We start from the raw sequence: 24,016 nt of genomic DNA, 5'->3' as shown, positions 1-24,016 counted from the left end.
CATGCTGCAAAAGCGTGAGAAGGAGTTGGAAGGGTGCGGGAAGTGAGTTAAAGAGATTGAGCAGCAGACAGCAGCATCAGAGACCGAGGTTGAGTCCTCAACGGGGCGAATTCAGGCCCTTGAGAAACAGGTTCAGGCCCCGACTAAGCAAATCGATGACCTGGAAAATAGAGGTAGGAGAAAGAATATCTGAGTCATTGGCCTGCTGGAGGGAGTAGAAGGTGGGCAGCCAGCAAGTTTTTTTGAAGACTGGTTGCCACAATTTCTTGGCTGGAATGCCTAGGCCGACCGGGTGAAGGTTAATAGAGCTCACTGGGTTGCAGTGTGCAGATCCGGTCAAGGACAAGCAGATAGTCATGGAAACTTTTCGAAGGTTGGGGAGAGGCCCTGACCTATCAGGGAACTAAGATAATATTTTTCCAGGACTTTTCTGCAGCAGTGATTCATAAGAGAATATCATTCAATGAGGTTAAGAGAAGGTTAAAGGACTTCAGTATTCAATATTCAATGAGATACCCAGCAGTGCTTTGTATTACTTATGAGGAAACTGGGCGGTCGTTTGGTTCCTTGGAGCACACCAAAAACTTCTTGTTGTCTTTAAAATAGTGTAGGTGTATTTATGGACATTGTGTGGGAAATGTAAGCGCCCTCTGTGGGCAGGGGGTAGAGTCTCCCATTAAGTGCCTTTAGTGTTTTGTAGTTAGATTATTTTTTTTTGTAAGTAGACTCTTTAAGTCTCCTTTTGAGTATGATCAGTGTGTTGCATGAATACTTCCTCTAAGCAGGTCAAAGGTCACTGTCAAGGATCATGGTTAGCAGCATTCTTAAATGGTGCACCTGGAATATCAGAGGGATTCATTCACCAATTAAAAAAAAAGATATTGTCGAGCCTTAAAAAGGAGAGGCTGGATATTGCCCTGTTGCAGGAGAGTCATCTTAATGACAAGGAATACTTGAAGATGCAGCAGGGTTTAATCGGGTGTTTTTCTCATCCTCTAGTACTAGGAACAGGGCAGTGGCAATACTCATCTGGAAGGGTCTCCCATTTAATTTAATAGATTGTGTTAAAGATGAGTATGGTCGGTTTATTATTCTTAAGGCCCTTATACATGGTTTAAGGAATATGGTATTTTGAATACATAGGAATATGGTATTTTGAATATCCTCCAGCCCACCCATTTGACTGATGCACTATTTAAGCTGATGGCCTTAGTGTCGCGGCATATTATTATAAGGGGGGACTTTAATTGCTTTATGGATGCTGTGCTGGGTAGAATGCCCAAAGGCCCCCAAAAGCTTTCTTCACAATCTAAGCAGTTGGGTGATATATGTGTGGAACTAGGGTTGGTAGACTTTTGGAGACATTTACACCCTACGGGCAGAGATTTTACGTTCTTTGCCAATTCTCATAAATGCCACAGAAGGATTGATTATTTCTTGACTCCTGTGTTTTTTTTTAGATTTGGCGGTATCCTGTTCGATTGGGAATATTGCCCTCTCTGATCATGCCGCAGTGTCTTTAATGGTTAAGTTTAAGGGTGATGCAATGGGTTCACGGTACTGGTGAATGGATCCCTTCATCATCAAAGACAAAAGGTTTGTAGAATACTTCTCCAGGGAATTTGAAGCTCTTTTGGCCACCAACTTGGGTACAGCTAGTAATCCGTCCATTCTCTGGGAGATTGCTAAGGCCAGTGCTAGAGGGATAATTATCTCATAGTCTGCCAGCCAGAAGCGACAGAAGGGAGAGCAGCAGTGTCTGCTTGAGGCACGACTGAAGGCAGCTGAGACGGCATATTACAGTACACCGTCAGTGACTAAGCTTCAGCGGATCACAGCTCTCCGATCCGCTCATGCAGACAACAAGGAAGGAACTTTCCTTTGCAAAGCAGAGGCTGTTTGACCATGGTGATAGTTTGGGTAAATACTTGGAATATTTCATCAGAAAGAAAAATACCTCCCAGTCTGTTGCTTCTATTTGGGAAAGGAATGGGACTCTTACTTACAATGCTAAAAAGATCAATGAGGCATTTCGGAGGTTTTACTCTGAACTTTACCCATCTGAATGCTGTGAGGACAGATGGGATAAGATGGGTCTTTTTTAGGAATGTGGATCTTCCTGGTGTGTCTGTTGAGCAGGTGCCTCTCCTTAGTGCTCCATTAATAGCCCAAGAGATACAGAAGGCGGTGAGGCAACTTCAATATGGTAATTCACCCAGCCCTGTTTGCTTGCCCAGTGAGTTTTATAAAGAATTTGTAATCATACTGTCAGGATGGTGCTAGACATGTATAACTATTCATTTAGTTCAGATTGCCTCCCACCATCCTTGGCAGAGGCTAATATCTCTCTTGTCCTCGATAAAGGGACGACCACGGGAGACTGTCCTTCTTACAGACCCATCTCGCTTTTAAACTCTGATTTTAGAATTTTATCGAAGATTCTGGCATTGAGGTTGGGAAGGGTGTTGTCTTCTATTGTTAAAGATCAGAGGGCTTTACAAAGGGATGCAGATCTTCTAAAAATGTTAGGAGTCTTCTTCACATGATTCAAGTGTGCCAGCAATGGTCAGTTCAACGGCTGGTGGTTTCCTTGGACGCAGAGAAGGTATTTGACGGGGTGGAATGGCCGTATTTATTTTATACTCTGGAGCAGTTTGACCTGGGTGAAGTGTTTACTAAATGAGTAAGGGTCCTTTACAGTAATCTTCTGGCAGCGGTTCTCGGTAATGGTATAAGGTCTGATCATTTTAGTATTGGTAGGGGCAGTTGGCAAGGCTGTCCCCTCCTCACCTTTGCTTTTCACATTGGTGATTGAGGTGCTGGCAGAGGCCATTTTGTAGGGACCCAGGGACCCTAATATAGCTGGCCCAAAGGTCAGGTCGAAGGTGCGTAAGATCACATTATATGTGGATGATGTTCTCATTTTTCTTTTGAACCCGACAGTTTTGGTGCCCCATTTAATACAATGTATTAATTCATTTGGCCTTTTCTCAGGTTACAAGATCAATTTTTCAAAATCGGAAGCTATGCCTATGGGGGTTCTTAGCGGAATACCTGATGTTGAAGGTGAGTTCCCCTTTAAGTGGTCACAGGGAGGCTTTCTTTATTTGGGTCTCTTTGTTACCCACTAGTTTTGATCAGTTATTCAAGACTAATTTTGTTCATTTGTTTGACAAGGATAAACAAGACCTTCAAAGATGGGAGGCCCTTCCGATATTATGGCTAGGTCAAGTTATTCTTATTAAAATGAATGTTCTTCCTTGTTTATTATGCCTTCTGCGAAGGTTTGCTTGGTTTTTCCTAGGCAAACGTTTCAGAAATTAAATGGTTGGTTTAGTTATTTTATTTGGCGCCATAAGAGGCTTCTTATCAAGCATATGAAATTGTAAATGCCCCAGGGGTTAAGAGGATCTCCTGGACATCAGAAAATATCAACTGAGCTCCCTTCTGTCTTTTGTAAGTGATTGGGCCTGTGAGGACCCGGCGTCAGTATGGTTGGACATTGAGGCCTCCCAGGCAAAGTGTCCTCTTATTAGCCTTTTGTTTCTGGACAAAGTGAGGACAGTTGCAAGACATTGCCGCAATCCAATAGTTATTAATACTGTCAAAGCGTGGAGGGCAATGAGACAGGTGGAGTGTAACATGTCTAAAACATCTTTCCATACTCCCATAGTTGGTATGCCAGGTTTCTGGCCAGGACAATGAATCCTGGGTTTAAGTCCTGGGCGGATAGGAGAGTCTCTTGTTTGGGTGACCTGTTTGAAGATGAAACATTAATGTCATTTGATCAAATAACTCATAAGTATGGATTATCAAGGTGGGATCTCTTCCATTTTTATCAGATCAGAGATTTTATCCAAAAGGAGACTCCATTTATGTCTGACAGTTATGGATCTGTTTCGAAAAAGAAGGTGCTTCATGCTAACAGCACTCTTTAAGTGAGTACTTTTTATCATTTGTTGGGGGGAGGTTGCTTGGGTGACATTGAGCAATTACGAGAGGTTTGGGGGAGAGGGTTAGGAGTGGAGATCACTCCAGAAACTTGGGAGGACATTTGTGAGACTGCGAGGAAGATTTTGATCTGTAACAAGACCCATGCTATACAGTTAAAGATTCTTCATAGGGCTCATCTGGCCCCAGATCGTCTTGCAAAATTTAAGCAGGGTGTGTCTTCAATGTGCCCCAAATGTAAAATAAATAAGGGTCCCCTCACTCATTGTCTGTGGTCCTGCCACAGGCTCCGTGTGTACTGGAGCGCTGTGGATGGAATAATAGGGTAATAGGAGTAATAGAAGGGTCTTGTGACAAGGTGAGTCAAGGTAGACCCAGTTTCTCTTCTCTTGAGGTCACTGAATTTATCTCCCTTAGATGTACATGGGAAAAAGCTTTTTAGCATTCTCACTTTTAGAACAAAGAACAAACAAAATTTACATAAACAGGCCCTTCGGCCCTCCAAGCCTGAGCCGATCCAAATCCACTGTCTAAACCTATCGCCCAATTCCTAAGGATCTGTATCCCTCTGCTCCCCACCTACTCATGCATCTGTCCAGATGCACCTTAAATGAATCTACCTTGCCTGCCTCTACCACCTCTGCCAGACACCTACCACCCTCTGTGTAAAGTGCTTGCCACGCGTATCCCCCTTAAGCTTTTCACCTCTCACTTTGAATGGGTGACCTCTCATTATTGAATCCCTCACCCTGGGAAAAAGGTTATCTCAATCTAACCTGTCTATACCTTAATGATTTTGTAGACCTTAGTCAGGTTCCCCACTCAATCACCTTTTTTCTAATGAAAACAATCCTAACCTGCTCAACCTCTCTTCATAGCTACCACCTTCCATACCAGGCAACATCTTCATAAACCTTCGCTGCACCCTCTCCAAGGCATCCACATCCGTTTGGTAATGTGGCGACCGGAACTGTACACGGTATTCTAAATGCAGCCGAACCAAAGTCTGTACAATTTTATCATGACCTGCCAGCTCTTATACTCAATCCCCTGTCTGATGAAGGCAAGTATACCATATGCCTTCTTGACCACTCTATCCACCTGTGCAGCTATCTTCAGGGTACAATGGACCTGAACTCCCATATCTCTCTGCTCATCAACCTTTTCCCAAGGCCATTCCGTTTGCAGTATAGCTTGCTCTAGGATTAGACTTCCCAAAATGCATCACCCCACATTTGCCTGGATTGAACTCCATCTGCCACTTCTCCGCCCAATTCTCCAATCTATCTATATTCTCCTTTATTCTTTGACAGTCCCCTATGCTTTCTGCTACTCCACCAATCTTCGTGTCATCTGCAAACTTGCTGATCAGACCAACAATGCCCCCTACCAAATCATTTATGTATATTACAAACAACAGTGGCCCCAGACTGATCCCTGTGGAACACCACTGGTCACCTTTCTCCATTTCGAGAAACTCCCTTTATCTACTACTCTCTGTCTCCAGTTGCACAACTAGTTCTTTATTCACCTAGCTGGAACACCCTGCACACATGTGACTTCAATTTCTCCATGAGTTTACCATGGGGAACCTTATCAAACGCCTTTTAAAGTCTATGTATATGACATCTACAGCCCTTCCTTCATCTATCAACTTGGTCACTTCCTCAGAGAACTCTACTAAGTTGGTGAGGCAGGATCTCCCCTGTATTTTTGTGCAAAGAAGAACATTCTAATGTGCTGAATGCCTGAGAACACCCCTCCACCCCAACATCCTCCCCCTCCCCACCCCCAGGTCTGTCAGGGTGGCATAAGTCAATCAAGGAAATCATTCCTTTGGACTTTCTTACAAACATGGTGCACCAGAAAACAAGCAATTTTTATAAGACATGGCAGTTGTTTTTGAATTATTTGGAAGCAGTTCTGTCAGCCATTTTAATTAGGGCTTTTATGTAGCCATGGTGGTTTGGTTTAATAAGTCTAATGTCCTGAGAGGAAGTATTTCGAGCAAACATGGGTTTAATAATTGATGCTCTCGAAGGTTGAGAGCTGTGGTCTTGTCACGCTAAGTGTTTTTTTTATTTACTTATTTATTTATTGATGTGTAATGAGGGTAGTTGTGAGTTCTTTTGTAGAGTGGTATAGTAGTTGGTTTATTGTTTATTGTTGTTGTTGTTATAATGTAATGTTTTCATATTTTTGTAAGTTTATAATTTTGTAAAGAAACATGTTTTCATTAAAAATATTTTAAAATTACAAGCAATAATCCCCCTTGTTGGCACTGTGACGAGCACGACACGCGGTAAATGGATAAAAATGCAGAGTTGTTCTGAAAATACTCGTCAATCAATTCTGCCACAAGTCTCACCATGACTCACTAATTCCAGCCTGCTATAAGATTTCGACCTAAATATTCAAACCTTCATCTCAGCGAGACTTTATCAGCAGGGAAATAACAAACTACTCTTACTTTCATATTTTACAAAAAATCCATCCCTACATTAAACTTTGTGCCTGTTTTTTGGCTTATAATAGTGTCACTTTCTACTGAGTAATTTTCAGCAAATTTATTGTGTAATAAAATAATCTTTGAGAGTTTTTGAGGCACAATGGCAATATCCCTACCTATGAGCCAGAAGGCCTGCTGAACATCTAAGTTAACCTTTGATTTTTTTTTGGAATTAGAACACTGAAAAGGTAGAAAAAAGGGGCTAAATGAACCACACAAATTTACTGTTCACAGGTCAATCCATGAGTACACGTGGTGTGGCCATTGAGTCAAATTATGTTTCAGTTCATAATTAGAAGGTGTTTGGCTCTGCCTGTGCTGCCTGATTTTCATCCTTATATAGATACAACTCTTTCTCTTGTCATTACAGAAGGGATGTTGCTTAAATTTGAAATAATTTATTTTCATGACATGTTGCTGAAGTTGCATTAATTTTCCAGATTGTGACTATATTTGGTATACTGTCAGTGTGGAGTTCACTATAAAACAATTCACACCTAAACCTCCAGGGATTCTTTGACGATGTCTGTTACTTACATATTACCTCATACAACTTTTATTTTGAGTTTGGCTTTACACATGGGAAAATAATGTTGGACATTGATAATCTGAATCACTGGACCAACAGAGTGCCGCATTTCGCATCCTGCCTAACATCTATTCTGTACTATTTATTGCAATCATCGCAACCATATCACCTTTCTCTTTATTTTCAAAATGATATGCTTCAACATAAAATAAGATTAGTGATCAGCCATCATTCTGCTTCAACATGCAAATGATAACTATTTATGATAGCATTACTCCATGGTTTATTCAATTTGACACTTTGATAAAACAGACTCTGAATAAGCAGAATAAGTATAACTTTATTAAAGAGAAAAGGTGTTTGGCAAACCTGTTCAGGATTTTTGAAAATATAACAATGAGATGGTTTAGGGAAACCAGTAGATACAGCACATTTGTGTATGACACAAGAAGAAAATACACAAAATTAGGAATTGAGGTATTGGGGGAAAATCTTTTACATATATTAAGGATTGGTTAAAGGACAGAAAATAGAGAAGAGGTACAGCAGAATATTTTGGCATTAGCAAGCTCAATATTTGAGTCTCAGATGTCTGTGGTGACTTCAGTGAGGAGAATGAGCAAAACCAAATGGATTTTTCCCCAGACAATCAAAATGGTCACCATTAGACTCTTAATTCCAAATACTTATAGTTGAATTCAAATTTGACTATGATTTGAACAAAGGTCCTGAGAACAAATTAATAGTCTTGTGATAATACTATTAGGATTTGTTTTCTTAACATAGAATGGGCATACTTGTCCCATAGAAATTGCAACAATTGCAACAATGAATGATTTCTCTATGAGGAGAGATTGATTAGATTTGGCCTATACTTACTGGCATTTCAATGAATGAGAGTTGATCTTTTCGAAATATGTGAATTTCTTAAGAAAGTTGACAGGATAAATGCTGAGAAAATGCTGCATCTGATGAGAAATCTAGTAAATGGGATCACCATCTCAAGTTGACAGGTTAGTTCTTTAGAACTGAGAGGAAGAAAAGTAGCTTCACGAAAAAGAATTGTGAATCTCTAACATTCCCTATCCCCGGCCTCTGGATATTCAGGTTTGTGTATACTCAAGACAGCAGCCAATGGGTGTTTGGGTACTAAAGCAATTTAGGTGATTCTGCAGATTCAAAGCATTGACATAGAAGATCAGGTATAATCTTATTAAATGGCAAAGCAAGTATGAAGGGCCAAATGGCCAACTGCAGATATTATTTCTTATGTCTTTATGTCGTACTAATTCACACCAGTATTAATGAAAGGGATTAGTTGTTCCTTTCTGCTAACTCGGGTTGCATTGAACATACAGTGCAGAATATTTGACCTCACTAATCTTTCCTGCAAGAAGATTGTGAAAAATATTTTTTTTCCTTAATTTTTTCTAATAAATAAAACATTGTTTGAACAACAAGTGATAGAAATGTATCAGACATCACTGTGAAGTTTTCAGAGCAAGACATAGTTTTTGGGCTGGGTCTTTGGGTTTTTGAGCATGTTGAATAGTAGCTACTACTGAGTTGTTTGTGGAATATTTTCAGTTCTGTGTGGTTTCCCTTCCTGCCAACCGTAAAACAAGCCATTCATTCTGCAAAGTCCAGCTATAAGCGCTATTAACTAGCTCGGCGAGCTGGAGAAGAAGCTCTTGACTTCCATAAACAGTGAAGCAGTAACCTGTCAGAGCTGCCTGAAAAATGACACATCAAACCAACTAATTCTTGAAGTTATTCTTCACAGAACAGGAACTAAGGATGACAATGCAGATTGCATGTTTTGTATTATGCATCCATCTTTGGAACCAGAGTCAATCCATCCATTTGCAGAAGGAGATGGGGCTCTTGAAGAAATTGATCAGCAGTTGAATAATACCTCCAGAAGATTGAACAAGGAATCAAACAAAATATTTTGCAAAGTGAAGAAAACCACAATGGAGTTGACAACAGCCAGACATTGAACTAAAATAAAACACTTGCAGAGAATTCCACAAAGCTGAAACTGACAGAAGATTGCTAACAGACACCAGCTCTATATCTGAGAGCAGGGCTCCTCAAACTTGGGTTCAAGACCCCAAACAGAATTACAAGCTGACATGAACTCCAAGATTGCAATGGCAGGGACCAGGGAACTCTTCACTATGTTGTAACAATGACATTCTGCATTCACAGGGAGCCACCACATCACCCCCCACCCCATACGAATTCTCACTCTTACAGATCTCACTCTTGCATATGGCTAAATGATGATAAATGTTACCTCAATATTGAAGAAAGACAAAAATATATGAGTGAAAAAAATTGTAAAATATTAGCCTTACTTTGGTGGAAGTACTGCAGATTTGAAAAGGGTTGAACTTGTCAAGAACAGTTAGTGTGGATTTGTGTTAGACTGGCTACATTTGAACATTTAGACCTTTCAAAATCCTACCAGTGTTTATGTGTTAAGATTCCAGAATGCAGAGTATGTTTCATATAGATCCTCAGAAGACAATTAATGAGGTACCACGCAAGAGCCTTATTCTGAAACTCAAGGCATCATACATAACAGGAAATATAGTGTCCTGAATAAAGCTGTGGCTGATAGACTAATGGCTTAGGTAATAGGTGAATATGCTTCAGTTTGACAGAGTATGATCTAAATTTCCTGGAGGCGTACTGCCATGACGAGATTGGCCATCATTTTAACATGCTGCTTGTCTATATTTTTTACTGCCTTCCATGGGAGATAAAATAGGGTGGAGTGGAAAACTGGATAGTGAATTTGATCATTTCATTTGCCCACCAATTAATGTGACCCATGCATTTGTGAGTTGGACATAATTGTAAGAGAAGTGACCTCAGACTATTGGTGTGAAGTCAATGGGAAAGGCAAATTCTAAAGAAGAATCTAGGAATTGTAAGAGAATATAACATATTTAGCAGAGTGAAAATTAGAGTCAGGTACAATTTTTCCTCCACCTGGGCAGACCCTCGTGCTCAAGAGTACCTTGCTTCAACATTACAAATGAGTTCCCACATTACTGAAATGTCCTATGCACCACCTACAGACACTGTCCCAGGTGGGACAGGCAGTATTGGTTGGGGGATGGGAGGATGGGATGTCTGGTTTCCCACTTTACATTCTCTGTTGATGTTGGATTTCAGTTTGCCATTCCAACAAGATTCAAAGTGTGAAGATCCATCCCTGATGCTTTCCCTCCATGTCAGGGCACTCTTAGGCCCAGGTTTCTCACGTGTCAATGGAAATGTGATTTTTTTCAAGGATTCTTCAAGAGTGTTCTTGAGGTGTTTCCACTGCCTTTCTCGCACTCATCTACTGAGTCAAAGATCCTAGTAGAGTGATTATTTTGGGAGTCTCATGTCAAGCATGATGTTGATGTGGCCCACCCAGCAGAGCATATCAGGAGTGGTCAATGCTTCAATGCTCGGGATGTAGGCCTGAAGAAGAACATTGATGTTAGTATGCGTATACTACCAATGGATTTGCAAGATGCTGTGTAGGCAGAGATGATGGTCCCTCTCTAGAGTTTTTAGATGCTGTTGTACATAATCCAGGCCCATGAGCTTTATAACATGAAATCATTAAAGCATGAGCTTTATAGGGGGATGGTATATCTACCACTTCTTTTTCTTCCTTCTTTCTACTCTTTTGGATTCTTGGGGATCATATTTATCAGAATGTTTTATTAACGTCAGTCTTGCACATTATTAAATAACAGAAGTATGCTCTGAGATGCAACGAAGACACACTTGGCCATCCAGATAGTAAATTAACTGGCAGAAAGCAAAGAGGGGAGCCATAGAAACATCCTCAGATGGCAAAGGTGTGCTAAGTAATATTCCAGAGGATCCTCCGCCAGGGCTACGCGTGTTCAGAATATTCAAATGACAGGGAGTGAAACATTGGTGAAACATTGTTGAAATTAGGGCCTCAAGTTGGGGTATGATAAATAATGAAAAGGGTTCTGAAAGACTGCAGCAGGACATAGGGAGGATAAGTCAGTACCCAGTGGGGCTAATTATAGAAAGTTGTGAAGCTGTGAATTATATATTCTGAATTTAAGAACAATTCCCATCATCCCACTCAACACACGCACGCACACAAACTTTTAGGTGTTGGTTATGAGTTGTTCATTGACCAAAGACAAAGGATGAGAGTGTAACAGAGACGGATTGGAAATCATTGATAATTGCAAGTGGTTTGAATAAGAACAAAGAGTGCTGGGATGGTAGACAAATTGATAGCAGGATATAGAAGGGACTGAGTATGGTCTGTACACACCAGGATCCAGGAGAATGTAAAATGGTGTCATTAAAATTGATAAAACTCTGAGAAACCTTGGCAGGGTGGATACTGAGAGGCTGGTTTCCATATGTGGAGGATGTTGAACTAAGGGGTTTCTCGTCTTTGGATAAGATTTTATTCATTTAGAATAGAGATGAGGAGATAACTAACAAGGAACCAATGCAGGTCATTGATTACAAAGTGAAAGATGAACAGCACATGTTGTGAATTAGGAGACAGGGAGCAGAGTTTCGGATGGTCTTAAGTTTACAGAGAGGAGAACATGGGACGTCAGCCAAGTAAGTTTTAGAATAGTCATTCTAGTGATAACAAAGGCATTGGGGAGGGGAGGGGAGTTTGACCAGCAAATAAACTGGCATAGGAAAAATTATCTAGCAAGTTCACATAACCCATCTTGTCTCTATCTTTGTTTAACTAGAGCAGTCAAAAACAAGCCTTGGTGCCATAAGCAGAGGAACCTCGATTATCTGACATTCGTTTATCCGAATACCGTATTATCCGACAAGATCACAAGGTTCCGATGCTCAGCTTAACTATGTTATCAATTATCCGGAATTCGATTAACTGAGCAAAATACTCCCTGCCCGAGTCCTTCAGATAATCGAGGTTCCTCTGTACTCTTGCTTTTGGACTTGCAGGTTTCTCTACTTAAAACGTTAATCCTGTCTTTTAAAAATACAATAGGTTCTACCTCAATGACTCTTGATGGTAAACGATGTGACATTCTAACAATTATTTTCTTCAGAAACATGCCATTAAATTAGCTCCTTGTTCAGCCCAGTGTAAAGACTGTGTCGTTTTATTGTATTTGTGTGTTTTTTAAAGTAAAACAATGAACTGAAATAAGAAAGAATCATCTTAAAGACAGTGTTTGAAATGGTGAATGGGTTTTTTGAAAGCATGTAACCTGACACTCATGCCAATATTGTGTAAACAAATAGTCATTGAAGTTTGTGTTGCAAATGATTAGAACCCAAAGGAGTATGCTGATGCAGCTTTTATTTGGCAACAAGAAGGTGACTGGTCTATGGACTAGTGACCATTATCAGAGATCTTTTTGCCTCCCACAACTGTGCGATTTGTGCTCAAGTAATTAAACAACTTGGAGCATGGAATAAAATACACAAAGAGAGAATTGTTCAGTTCTTCCACAGCTCGGGAGCTGTGTTTCTATTCTATAGTAAAAACTAACGATAACCCTGAAAAAAAACAGTTGGTCTTTCCTGCAACAGTTGTTGTAAGTGTTGACTCTTACCTGATAAACCAGAGACCTTTCATAAGTGAACTAGATACCTTGTGTCTCTTACCAATCAGTGGACGAACCTTGAGAAAAATGGCTGAAGCAACATGCTAGCCAGCAGAAAAATCGTAAAGATCATCTCAGCTACAGAACCAGGAACAAGACTTCTGAACTGTCTTTCCTTTTCTCCCCTCTGTCACAACATTTGTTTTTCCACTCTATTTACCTGTCAGTCAGTATAAAGGGGAGTTTATAAGGAGATTAGAGATTTAATTAAAAATGTTATTTGCTGATGATTTGTAACCATTTACCTGTAGCTAGAGCTTGTAATGAATAGTAATTCTTGTTCAGTATAGAAGCCTAGTCCATGCTTTCTAATAACATGGGTCTGAAAGTCAGGTAAATTGGGGAACTTTGTATATTTTATAAAACCATTAGCATTTGTAATGACTCAGAAAGGCGAGCCCAATTTCTAACATGCTACCCCTATAAGTTATTAGAGACAAAAAACTGCAGATGCTGGAATCCAAAGTAGACAGGCAGGAGGCTAGAAGAACACAGCAAGGCAGGCAGCATCAGGAATTGCAGTAGCCAATGTTTTGAGTGTAACCTTTCATCAGAACGGGGGTAGGTGTAGGGGAGCTGCAGGTAAAGGGGGAGGCAGAGGCAGGGTGGTGAAGTGGGGATAGGTGAAGACAGGTACAGGGTACGACCTGGTCGGTCAATGGGAGGAATGAATCTGATTGGTAGCACGGAGTAGTGGAAAGGAGGGGGAAGGACTGGGAAGGGAGTTGGGGGAAGGGGAAGGAGGTTATTTGAATGTGAGGGGTGCTGCAGATAAAGGAGAAGGTGGGGGCAGGATAGTGAGGTGAGGATAGGTGAAGATAGGTAGTGTGGGGGAAGGTACAGATAGAGGCGGGGACAGGGTGATGAAGTGGGGTTAGGTGAAGACAACCAAGATTAGAGTGGTGCTGGAAAAGACCAGTAGGCCGAGGAGCAGGAAAATTGACGTTTCAGGGCAAAAGCCCTTCATTAGATGAAGGCAGGTAAAGGGGAGAGTGCAAACACAGTCCAGCACTACCACAAATTTTGCAGTCAAGTATCCCGCATTTGGGGACATTGCAGGCGTCACCACACCTGAAGGACAAGGGATACCCTCATCCTGGGAGAACCTCTCTCTTAATAACGGTATCTCCCTTGCCAGGTAAGTACCCTTATAAGTTGTAACATTAGTGACCGCTTTAAATTCCTGACCATGTGTCAGAGATTTTCTCTATCAGGAAGTTAGTTGAATTAGAATTATCTATTCAGAATTTCAGGAATTGTATACCTGAGAAACATTTGTAGGAGCAAGGAATCAAACTGATATAGTGGTTCGTGAAAATGTCCTAGAATCAGAATAGAATGTATGTTTATCTTCAATAATTATGAGTACAGAAGCTGAATGTGTTCCATTGTTTATATTTTTTACATAATTACATGACTTTACTGGAAGTCACCATTCAAGAATTGTCATCAATTGGGCTGTAATGGAATTAATAAAGGAGTAGAAATGTATTGCGTTAGGACTGGCTGACTGGATGTGGATTGTAATTCATTGTGACTGGAAAAAACACCATTAAGTCCATTCTTGTTACTTTTATAACCAAAATCAATAACCTTTTCTCAAACGAGGAGAAAGGGGCCAGTATATGGTTAAGCAGAGATATCCAATCAATTGCACTGTTCAGGGTCTCTCCCACAAAAGCAGACAGGAAATGTCATTTCCAGTGAGTGATTTGTCCATTTTGATGCACATACCTCCATTCACCAGAAGATTTTTACTTCACCAGTGAAACAGTACAAATCATCCTCTGCCCTGATTCTTCAATAATATCCATTTTATCAATTGAAGAAGACAGACCAAAATAATGGTTTTAGTAAGGAAGAACATCTGATCACTTACATATTATCATCACAAACTAACTTTCTCATTTTCTTCTAATTAAAGCTGTTTATATCCTCCTTGAACAGGAAAGCAGAACTTTGACCGAGCATCTAAATATGCAGCATTAACATTTTTCCCCCTAAGTATATTGACAGCACGGTGGCTCAGTGGTTAGCACTGCTGCCTCACAGCACCAGGGTCCCATTTGATTCCAACCTCGGGTGACTGTCTGTATGGAGTTTGCACTTTCTCCCTGTTTCTGTGTGGGTTTCCTCCGGTTTCCTCCCAAAATTCAAAGATGTGCAGGTCAGGTGAATTGGCCATGCTAAATTGCCCATAGTGTTAGGTGCATTAGTCAGAGGGAAATGGGTCTGGGTCGGTCACTCTTCGGAGGGTCGGTGTGGACTGGTTGGGCCAAAGGAGTTGTTTCCACACCTCAGGGATTCTAATCTAATATGTGTCAATTAGGGACTTTCAGACTCAAATTTAGTTAACAAATTTGTCACTCTATTATACTCTCCTTCCTGCATCATTGTAGGCGCACTTTCATGTGTTTTGGCATTTCAAGAAAGGGCCACCATTACTTTGTACAGGAGAATGAAGCCTGGGCAATTAAAGTCAACTTTGTCAGTGATAGCACAGCCTGAGAGTGAATGAAAGACAGCATGCAATGTTTCAATCAATGCCATATAATGGTATTTAGTTGTCGTAATCTTCCTGTCTACTGCACTACTTAACATGGTCAGGTATCTTCCTATGACAAAAGTGGAAAGTATAGATAGGTTATTTTCACCTAACTCTTAGGAGTCAGACTAGAACAACATTAAGGATTGTCTGAGAACAGGCCACCCAAGTGAGTAACTGGCTGAAATTCAACAGAAATATTGAAGTAACATACCTCTAAGAGAGTTAAAATCCTGAAAAAAAATTAATGCAAACACTGCTTCTGCGATGCTGTGAATACCAGCTCTTGTCTGTTAGATTTCTGGTGAAAAATTATTTTTGTTTGCTAGTTTGTTTATTACTGATAGATGATTGAATAGTATTTGAATTGGTTGGACAGTTGCTGGGAAACCACAGCATCACATCATTTCCTGAAATATTCATTCATTTATTATAAATCTTGTACTGTATGCACCATATGACAATTAGAAAGTCTGAGAGTAGATTACTTTTATTGAAAGTTCTTCAAACAGTTTAAACTCCTGCTTTTATTTGATACACATAGTGGAAATAAAAATGAAACCAATTAAAGGTACTTGATTTTTTTTTGGAAAATTTTACATACAAAAATTAGAACTTAGTGTTTCAGTCTGCGCCTCTATGCAAGTTAGTTGATGTAGTGTGGTTGGCAAAAGCTTGTTATCTCTCACCCAATAACTTGGGCAATATGGCCAGTTAAAACCAGCTGGATTCAGTTACCAAATGCCAGGATAAATGTTTTCCAGATTTCCTGTTTGACAAACTGAAGTGTTGGACTGTTTTGGCAATGTGTGAACACACTGAACCAGTTTGAATTATGGACCTTGCTTATTCGCGAGTAAAATATTTAACTCCTCAATTACATGACTTGTATTACATTAGCCACCAGGAAAACACAATGTATACAGCCAATTTTGGTCTTTTATAACCAGTGGATATACTTAGAGAACAATACAATCTTACAGCACAGAGGTCATTTGGCCCATCATATATATGCTGGCTTGTTGAGAACTGTCCAATTTGTCTCATACTCTAGATTTTTCACCATTGACTGGCAAACGAGACTTCTCCAACTACATAACCAATTCCCTAAAGGACTTTCTTATGGATTCCGCATACAATGTACCTTCAGGTAACATACTCAAATCGAACAAATGACTGTGTTAAAAAAAAACTCCTCATTTGCCATCTTGTTCTTCATGCAATTATTTTAAATCTATTGCCTTTGATTACTAATGCACTTACTAAGTAGTTTCTTCCAACTTGTTCAATCAAACCCTTCATTTCTGTTAGCCCTCCTCTTAACCCCTTCTACTCTGGGGACAATATTCCCAGATTCTATGATCTCTCAGCACAACTAAAAATCTTCATAGTAAATGTCTTTCACATTCTTTCCTGCATTCTTCCAAAGATGCGTTGCCTCGAATTATTCCTAAATACAACAGCTGATTACTGATTCAAGGTTCAGTCCACCTTGCTTATTTCTTTCCTTTTATCACAGAGTCATAGAGATGTACAGCATGGAAACCAACCCACTGGTCCAACTCATCCGAGCTGGCCAGATATCCTAACCTAAGCTTGACCCATTTGACAGCATTTGGCCCATATCCCTCCAAATCCTTCCTATTCATATAGCCATCCAGATGCCTTTTAAATGTTGCCTGCACCATATCCTCTGACAACACATTGCATGCATGCACTACCCTCTGTGTGAAAACGTTGCCCCAAAGGTCCCTTTTATATCTTTCCCCCCTCACACTAAACCTATGCCCTCTCGTTCTGGACTCCCCCACCACCAGGAAAAGACCTTGTCTATTTATCCTATCCATGCCCCTCATGATTCTATAAACCTTTAGAAGGTCACCCCTCAGCCTCTGATGTTCCAGAGAACAGACCCAACCTATTCAGCCTCTCCCTATAGATCAAACCCTCTAACCTTGGCAACATCCTTGTAAATCTTTTCTGAACATTTTCAAGTTTCACAACATCCTTCCTATAGGAGGGGGACCAGAATTGCACACATTATTCCAAAAGTGGCTGAACCAGTGTCCTGTACAACCGCAACATGACTCCCAACTCCTATGCTCAATGCTATGACCAATGAAGGACAAATGCCTTCTTTACTATTTCCAAATCCAAATATTGTTGTGATCCTCATGGAGACCAAACATTTTTACAATGCGATGAACTCCCAGACTATCAATGGTATTCGCTGAAGGGCAAGGTTTCATGCTTTATGACTTTTTACTGAGCAAATAAACCTACACTAAGCACCACATACCAAGCAATCAATACATTAAACTGAAGTCAACAAAGTCAACACATGTTTTCTAACCCTTTTAGCTGTTCTGCGTTTGTGATAGATATATAGCTTTACAAGATCAAATCTAATATTGCTCCCTGTTCTCCTGCAGGCTTACATGCACAGTCAAAACTTCTAGTGTTCTTTCACAAAATTTCTATATTCTTTTCACGTTGCCTGAGTCTTCCAGATCCAATTTTCAGCAGCAAGTTCCATGTCAGTGACTTCTCTTTTAACTTTTGAAAATTCCCATTATTCTCTTCGTTTCACAAAAAATCCTTGTACAGTTCTGTATCCATCTCCTTAGAAAACCTTAGGCATCTCATTGCTCCAGAAGTAAGTAGAGGCTTTTGTGAAGAGCTATCCTCCTCCCTCTGCATAGAACTTCCTCTCTGTGCAGTCTTCTTGCTATATGTCCCTGGTCGTGTTGCAAAATCAAAAACACTCCAAGCACAACTTGACTGTTCAGAGAGGTCATAAAACCTCTAAGTTCCCTGAGCAGGTGCTGAAATATTCAAAATCTTATTCCAATGCATTGAGAATTACTTCCTGATGATTGCACATACTTTACAATAGCTGAAGTAAGTCAAAGAACATCAACTGTGAATCAGAAGATTCTTGAAATAGTATTATTGGAGAATCCTCCTGAGACTTGAATACATGTTTAGCTCTGAATGATTGGGACAAAGTTTAAAAACAATGCATCAAATCTGCGGGAACAGTTGAGATCATGATCTGCCATGTCGAGATCTTCTCTTGATGCATAATACACATTTGAATTTGTGCCCTTTCAGGCACTGGGACACAGTACAATTCCCCTTAAAAGATGTGATGTCATTTCTGTAGTTATCCATGCAGGAGACATGGCCTGACCATGTAAGTTCAGTTTAATGGATGGAGGTCTATGTACAGTTTAGTCCAACACAATAAAGCATATCATTGTTTGTAATTTTGCCCTGTCATCAAATTCAGAAGATGGATTTGGTGCCTTTGTAAACTCTTCCAGGTGGTTTGAGGTGGTGCCTTGAGCAGACTCAGGATTTTATGCCATGCAACTGGGGCATAAGAATAATGGCCAGATAGAGTTTAGTTTTATACTACAGTTTAAGATCATACTGGCACCGGATACAATCACGGAGACAGCTGTCGGTGGTCCAAGATTTTTGGAGGTGTGCAGATCTTCATCTATAGTGACAGCTTCAGAGAGTACATTGCTAATGTATGAAAATGTTTCTATCACCTTAAGGCTGTTGTGGTCAATGTTATGGCTGTCATTCCACAGCATCTGCACATTGCTAGTTGAAATGTTCTCCCATTTTGGACATATTAATTTGGAGCAATAAATGATTTTTGTCCATCAACAAAAGGCATTTGAAAGAAATACATGGAAAGCATTAGAAGGATATGGGCCAAGTGCAGGGAAATGGGGTTAGCATAGATGGACATTTTGGTCGGCATGGACCACTTTGGGCAAAAGACCTGTACCCGTGCTGTAGGACGCTATGACTGTCTTTCTGTAGTTGATTTATATTTAACTCCCAATGGTGCTGGGCATTATTTTGTGAAACCTAATGTAGACAGCAAGAAACAACTTCTATTTATAATTTCAGTCCAACATTGCATTATGCATGTGCACATCAGCACTTGCCGCACTATGACTCTGAACATGTTACCCCAAGATATGGAAAGTGCAGGAAGATGAGCAGCATGTAACAGTCAACTTTGGAATTAATTGTTTAAAGTTGATGTTCAACAGATAAATGCTATAGAAACCAATAAATCAGTATTTATCAGCAGATCGAAAAAAATTAAATGAGACTTTACCAAAGCTGAGCTATCAGAGTGGATGATGGAGTTGGTGATTGCATCATTACTTATTAAAGTATTGCAAAAAGACCTCCTAAGAAAGAAAAAAATCTGCTGCAGCTTTGATTCAATGCTAGCAGATGGCAAAACTACAAAAGCCATTGTAACCAGACAACAGCACTGGTAATCAATAGCTGTGGCAAACAATATAGACACTGCAGCCAGGACACAAAATGCCAGAAAGCTGTGTTGTAAACGTAATCTACCACACTCACTGCAAGCTGGTCTGCATTTCAAAATCTTTGCAAGGAATGCAGTACAGATGGATCCTGGGCCGGACTATGCAAAAAATGTTTCTCCAATGATGCAGCCAGAAGATACGAAAGGAAATGGATAACAGGCAAAGCAATATAGGAACAGTAGCAAAGAATTCATTAAAGAGATGCATAAACAAAAGAAATTCAAAGTTCACAGATAGACAAACCCCAGACAAGTCCAGGAGTGGAACAATGTCCGACCAGAGAACACGCAGGCATTTCACATTCTGAACCTGACAATTTTTAAAATGCATTAGTCGGATGAATAGACCAGAATGCATTTCCCAATCTTTGTTGCGATTGAGAAAGTGATAGTGACTCACTTTCTTACGCAACTACAGTCCGCTTGGTGTACTCCAATACTGTTGGAGAGGGATGCCTGGAATTTGACCCAGGTATGTCCAGGACCCTCACCAACATTTGCAGATGCACCATAGAAAGCATTCTATCTGAGTGCATCATGGCTTGGTACGGCAACTGCTCTGCCCAAGACTGTAAGAAACTACAGAAAGTTGTGTGCACAGACCAGACCTTCACAGAAGCCATCCATGGACTTCATCTACACTCAGCGGAAAAGCTGCCAAAATCATCAAAGATCCCTCCCACCCCAGTGATGGTCTCTTCCAACATCGTTTGTCCAGCAGAAAACACTGAAGCTTGAGCACATGCACCAACAGGTTCAAGACCAGCTTCTTCCTTGCAGTTACTAGATTGCTGAATGGACTCTCTAATTTCAAATCTCATGTTGACCTTGCTTTTGTGCACCTGTGTGCATTCATAACCTCATGCTGTCTAAGAACCCTTTGCTATGATCTGCCTGTACTACTCACAAAGCAAAACTCTTCTCCGTACTTAGGTAGATGTGAACAATAAATAAAATGAAATCAAATATTAGAAGGAACATAACGTCTTCCCATGTCAGGAAGGTGAGTGGCTTGGACAGAAATTTGTAAGCACTGTTGTTTCTATGTATTGGCAGCTCTTGTACTTCTACATGACAGTGGTTGTAGATTTGAAAGGTATTTTCTAAGGAGCCTTGGTGAATGTCTGCGATGCGTCTTTCAGATGACACACAGTGTTGTCATTGAGGGAGTGAATGTCTTTGAATGTGGTGCCAATCAACTGGCCTACTTTGAGTGGTGTCAAGCTTCTTGAATGTTGTTGGAACTGCACTCATCCAGACAAGTTGGGATTATTCCGTAATGCTCCTGATTTGTGCCTTGTACATGGTGGTCAAGCTTTTGGAAATAAGGAGATGAGTAACTCGCTGCAGGCTTCCTCTGACCTCCTTTTGTAGCCACAGTTTTAATATGGCTAGTTCAATTCCATTTACAATCAATACTAACCTCCAGGTTTCAGTGATAGAAACACTATTGAATGCCAAGGGATGATGGTTAGATTCTTTCTTGTTAGAGTTGATCATTGCCTGACATTTGAATGTTATTTGCTGCTTGAAAGTCCGAGCCTGGATATTGTCCAGATCTTGTTGCATTTGGAACCTCTTCAGTATCTGAAGAGTCATGAAGGGTGCCAAACATTGTTTAATCATCCATGAACATCCCCATCTGTGACCTTATAATGGAGAAAAGATTGTTGATGAAGCAACTAATGATGATTGGGCCTCGGACTCTACCCTGAAGAATTCTAACAGAGATTTCCTGGAGATGAAATGACTGACTGCCAACAATCACAACCATCTTCCTCTGTATCAAGTATGACTCCAACCAGTGGAGAATTTGCTCCCAAATCCCATTAGCTTCAATTTTTCTAGGACTAGATTTTCTAAAACAGTCAAATCCTGCTTTGATGTGAAGAGCAGTCACTCTTACCTTCACTCCTTACTTATCCCCATCTTTAAATTAAGGCTATAATGAGGTCAGGAGTTGAGTTGCCCTGGCGGAACTGTAACTGGGCGTCACTGAGAAGGTTATTGCTGAGTAGGTGTTGCTTGATAGCACTGTCAATCACACCTTTATCACTTTACTGATGATCGACAGTAAACTGTTGAGATGAAAATTGATTAGGATGAATTTGTCCTGCTTTTTATGTACAGGACATATCTGGGTAATTTTCCATATTCTTGGGCAGATGCCAGAATTGTAAGTGGAGTAGCAAGTTCATGTGCAAAAATCTTCAGTATTATTGTCGGAATGTGGTCAGGGGCTTTTGCCTTTGCAGTGTTCATTGACTCCAAATATTGCTTGATATAACGTGGAGTGAATTAGATTTGCTGAAGACTGGCATCTGTGATTCTGGGCATTTCTGGAGGAGGCCAAGATGAATGATCCACTAGGCTGAAGATTATTGCAAGTGCTTCTGCTTTAATTTTTGCATTGATATACTGGATGCTCCCATCATTAAGGGTGAAAAAAATTTGTGGAGCATCCCCTTCCAATGAGTTGTGTAGTTGTTCACCATCATTCATGAGTAGATGTGACAGGACTGCAGAGCTTAGATCTAATCTTTGATTGTGGAATCACTTCGCTCTGTCTATCTGTTGCTGTTTATGCTATATGGCATGCAGGTCGTCTTGTATAATAGCTTCATCATGTTACCATGTAATTTATAATTGCGCCTGGTATGCTCTTCTTAACTCATCAGAGTTGAACCCTTGGATTGATGATTGTCAATGTGCTGGGCTATGAAGTTACGTATTGTGTCGGAGTACAATTGTGCTTCTGTTGATAGCCGATAGAGTCTTGTGGATGCCCGGCCTTGTTAGATGTTTCTGTGCGAAGAGATCCTGAATGTAACAATGGGATTTCATCTCCATAAGGACAGTCCAGAGGCCTCACCTACCATATAGGCATTGAGACATATAATTTTAGCAGATTGGTTGGTGATGAAGAAATCAGGTATGTTTTTCCCCTAGTTAGTCCCCTCATTATCTATCTCAAGTCGATCTTGACCAGCTCACTTTGACCAATCCTTGTGATGGATTTGAAAGTCCTCCACCCAGAGTGCGTTCTGAGCTCTTGTCACCCTCAGTTCCACCATTCTTCCAAATGGAGGAGCTGCGGAGAGGACTGGTCATGGAGACTCTACGGTTATCAGAAGGAGGCTTGCTTGGTCATTAGAATTCATAGGGTCCAGTATCAATGCTGTAGACTTTCAGGGAAACTCCCTCCCATCTGCATACCACTGCGCTAACACCTCTGTTGGGTCTGCCCTGCTGATGGGACAGACATGCTCAGGGATGGTGATGGTGCTGTCTAGACATATCATATTTCTGTGAGCATGATTGAGTTGCTTGACTAGTATGTGAACCAACTCTCCCAATATTGGCAATTGCTCTAGATATTAGCAAGGAGGACTTTGCAGTGTAGATAGGGTGATGTTGATTCCAATGACTGGTTCAATGCCAGGTGGCTTGGCTCATTTCATTTCATTTTTGAGAGCTATTAGCAGTTTCATGCCTTTGAAAGGTTTACTAACCCACTTCAGAGGCCAGATAAGATTCAACCAATTTGCTGTGGTCTGGAATCACATGTCAAACCAGTCCCTAAAGGACATCAGTGTATCAGATGGATTTTTGCTACAATGGATTCATGGTCATCATTAGAATTTGAATTTTGATTTTTTTATTTTAATTCCAATCCAGTTATCCATACTACTACCCGGGTCTCTGTATTTCAAGTCCAATGAGAATACCACTACACCATTACATCTTTGACATAATCAACACAATTTACTGAATGAAAACTGACAAACAAAAGTTCAAAACCAAGATCAACATGGACACTAGTTCAAATATTCTACCAATATGAACACTGAAGGATGCGTATCAGGATCATTGGAACTCAGTGGTATTGGAACCACTATATTAGAGTCAAAGAGGCATAAATATATAAAAAGCAGAAACAGACACTTCATTACAGCCTGTTCATGCTGACAAATATCCTACATTAATCTAGCTCCATTTGCCAGCATTTAGCCCAACTATCCCCAAACCTTTCCTATACATGCATCATCCAGATGCCTTTTAAATACGATTGTGGGGGTGCTGGTGATGGACTGGGGTGGACAAAATTGAAAATCACACAACACCAGGTTATAGTTGAATGGGTTTATTTGAAAATACAAGCTTTTGGAGTATTGCTCCTTTGTCAGATCGCTAGTGGGGCAGGATACACAGAACATAGAATTTATAAGTAAAATATCAAAATGTCATACAACAGATGTGATGTATTAGACCAACCTAGATAGCTGTTAAGTCTTTAATCAGTTAGAATGGGGATGAAAGTTTCGATTAATCAATATGAAATTCCAGAATTTCTTTCAAGTTACGACACTAAATAATTTAAGGTTTTATCGGTAGATATAAAAAGTGACATATCAGTTCAGACAATACATTAAAGGTGTGAACTTAGAGTCTGTCTGTGTCC

General features: G+C 40.3%; 1 long non-coding RNA gene and 1 other non-coding gene across 2 annotated transcripts in view; one reads left to right on the top strand and one right to left on the bottom strand.

Annotated features, from left to right (window-relative positions):
* Positions 1-3,018: 3,018 nt before the first annotated feature.
* Positions 3,019-24,016, top strand: part of LOC148149912 (uncharacterized) — a 30,384-nt gene continuing 9,386 nt past the window's right edge. The window contains exons 1-2 of the long non-coding RNA XR_015757097.1: positions 3,019-3,066; positions 3,843-3,938. This is a non-coding gene — a long non-coding RNA (uncharacterized LOC148149912). The remainder of the gene's footprint in view (positions 3,067-3,842; positions 3,939-24,016) is intronic.
* LOC122550384 (U1 spliceosomal RNA) lies at positions 13,627-13,789 on the bottom strand. The gene has a single exon (XR_006311835.1). It is a non-coding gene; the product is annotated as a U1 spliceosomal RNA (small nuclear RNA).

This window comes from Chiloscyllium plagiosum, unplaced genomic scaffold (genome assembly GCF_037043375.1).
Source record: "Chiloscyllium plagiosum isolate Xiang-an unplaced genomic scaffold, Cpla_swu_hap1 HiC_scaffold_5, whole genome shotgun sequence".
In the NCBI taxonomy this organism is placed as follows: Eukaryota; Metazoa; Chordata; class Chondrichthyes; order Orectolobiformes; family Hemiscylliidae; genus Chiloscyllium; species Chiloscyllium plagiosum.
This window is presented reverse-complemented; position numbering and strand designations above follow the sequence as displayed.